The sequence below is a fragment of the Sorghum bicolor genome, chromosome 2 (genome assembly GCF_000003195.3).
Source record: "Sorghum bicolor cultivar BTx623 chromosome 2, Sorghum_bicolor_NCBIv3, whole genome shotgun sequence".
Taxonomy (NCBI): domain Eukaryota; kingdom Viridiplantae; phylum Streptophyta; class Magnoliopsida; order Poales; family Poaceae; genus Sorghum; species Sorghum bicolor.
The window spans coordinates 30,141,366-30,144,306 of record NC_012871.2 but is presented as its reverse complement, the minus strand read 5'-3'; the positions used below and the strand labels follow the sequence as shown (position 1 = coordinate 30,144,306).

The 2,941-nt window shown below is 35.7% G+C and overlaps 1 long non-coding RNA gene across 1 annotated transcript; it reads left to right on the top strand.

Moving 5' to 3' along the window:
• LOC110432415 lies at positions 1,549 to 2,625 on the top strand. The gene is made up of 3 exons (XR_002449870.1): positions 1,549 to 1,624; positions 2,111 to 2,296; positions 2,418 to 2,625. It is a non-coding gene; the product is annotated as an uncharacterized LOC110432415 (long non-coding RNA).

Sequence of the window (2,941 nt, the reverse complement as noted above, 5' to 3'; positions counted from 1 at the left end):
GACATAAGCCAGAAGAACTGGATATTGTTGAGTGGCACTACTTGGTGTTGTATTTTGGAACTGAAAAATTTCAGGTTACAAACTTCTTTCATTTTTCTTGATTGCTAAATTATATCTATGTCAAGAGCATGCAACTAAAATATGTTTTTGACCTAGAGAATGAGCAAGAAAAATACTTCCAATTCCCAGAAACGACAGGCGCTACATCTTACAGGATCAAAACCATTTTCACAAGTTAGTTATGAGCAGGTAATGATAACAAACTTATTGTTTACCTTCTAATTTCTTACAAATTTATTGATCGTTGTATTCTTTCACCTTAGAGGGATGAAGAGACTGGTGAGGAGCCAAATGATTTAGCACTTTGGAAGAGTACACGCAACAAGGACGGCCGATGGTGTTCTGATGCTGCTCAACAAATATTTGTAAGAAATACTTTGGTAATTAATTAATGTATATAAGTTCTTAGGCCAACCAATACTGATAGCAATATTTGTGATCTTAAATTAGGAAAAGACATGGTCCAAAATCACAGAGAGAACTGAGTCTAGTGCTTGCATGGTTTCAAAACAAGACGAAAGTAACATTCTTCGCCAAACATACAAGGAAACAACTGGATGCAAGAGCAATAAAGGACCTAGGAAGGGATACTTGGTGAAGTATCCAACCAGAAGTGAATTGATGAAACTAAGAATTGAGGAGCAAGCTCGTGCAGATGCATTAGCAGCAGCATCACAACAAAAAAATAATGAGACAAAAGAAGAAGTCGATCAGCTTAGAGAACAACTTAAGATTCAAGCTGCTGAGAGGGAGAGTGACAAGGAGAAAATATTGCAGCTACAACAACAACTAGACAATACAAGACAGGAACTAAGGCAAGAGTTTCTTTCACTAATGGCACAACACAGCCAAACACCAGTTATGGTAATACAACTTTATACTTCTTAATTGCGAGCATGAACATTATTTTAAATAATGTCTAACGGTTGAGTGCTAAAGTTCATCTTGTTTACCTCCACTACCAGAATGCTGCTACCTCATTAAGCACCACTCAAACTGAGCAAATGATTACTAATGTTACTTCTACTGATAATCAACATACTAACAATGAAGATGCACAGTTAAGACAGGTAAATTTGTGAACTGAGTCACCTAAAATTAAATGGATACATACATTTAATCAAGAGGTAATATCAGTTTTTTCCTTAAAAATTTTGCAGACTATGAATCAAACTGCAGGTGCATCAGCAAATTTAGATTCTACTCAAGCTACTATTGGTCACAGTACCACTCAAGAAGAACAACACTCCGACAGGTAAGTGAAACAAGGGATGAACTTGTCTGCATATGAGTGTTATTTAGTATTTATTTACTGCATTCAAATTCATATAATTGTTTTATCATGCATAACCTTGGCAAGTGCACCAATTCATGCACTGGGCTGCACGATAGTGATGTTTTGGTAACAGGAACAGTTCCTGGTTACAAAAATGTGGTGAACAAATTAATATTTTTGCTTAATATGCAGGCACGGATTGAATTAGCACCAGCAACAAAAAATAGTGCTTCCCTTGAACCCAGTGTTGTTCCCACTACCAACCAGGCAGGAAAAAATATTGACAAGGTAACATCTGAGATATGAATGTGTCACATGTTCATTATGCTTTTACCTACTGCCTACAAGTTGGTTAATGATTCTTTGAAAATTCTATAGCGGCTTCATCTTACATAAACTTGGTTTCTGGATCAAGTAATGAACCAGGTTGTGCATGACTACTGGTTTTGGATATATAAATAGTTCATGTTAATATATTTGGTTTCTGGATAAACTTGGTTTCTGGATCAAGTAAGAGAATGATAGTATCTGTCCATGAGGTCTACACAAAAGTAGGAGTCAGCTTCAAGGTCTCGTTTGTCCTGAAAATTCATGAATTAAGACCACCTGCTATCATTGTTTGCTTAACATTTGAATCACACATAGCATTAAAGGACTTTTAAACCTTTTGGCCCCTCTAGTTTTTCACATCGTATTTAGCTTAGGTTCAAAGCAGTTAAACATGATGCAATAAAAATATTCTTACAAAGCCTCCAATTCTCCTATTTTTTGCAGGCCAATTCAGAGAGACAAATGAAAACACAAAACACAGGCGAAAATACTCGCTTCACCCGTGGCGCTGCCAACAAATATATTTCAAATCAAGTTGAAAATACCAATAATGCAACACCTAAATTTATTTCACCAGAGACACTTAGAAATGCTGCAAAAAAAAGAGAACTGAAAAAGAAAGCATGAAAGGTATGAGATCTTTATGTTTTTATGACTATAAAGGATCAATGTTCTTCTTTAGTAGTGCTTCAATTTGGTTGCCAGCTGATGTATTTCTAATGTGTGTCAATTTGTTACTTTTTTACAACAGTGATACTTACAACTCTTTGGAGCAAGATGAACCTGAAGGAGCGGCTTACTACTGCAGCGAAGAAATCCTACGGATGTGCGTGGTCATCCACATTTTTCCATTTGTATCACTTAGTGATTCACTATCTAGTTCCAACTTTGTAACTTAGGTAGCCCTTTCAAATATTTTTCAAGACCTTGAATCTGGATGACCAAAGTTATTAATATGAATGCCATTTTGTTCCTTTGCCTGTTGTCATTTTATGATTTTCTGAGGAACCCTATATTCTGATGCAATAATAATGATGTCGATGTAATATATGATTGCATCAAACCAAGCGCTGATGCAAAAAAATTATTGTTGCATCAACCATGATGTGATGCAATAGGATGTTATTACACTGAAATTAATGTCGATGTAATAATCATGTTTGCAACAAACACTTTTTGATGCAATAGGTGATTCCTATAGCACCAACTCGACTATATGTATTGCACCAATACTAAGTCGATGCAAATATGCAATTGCACCAGCCTATAGCTGAT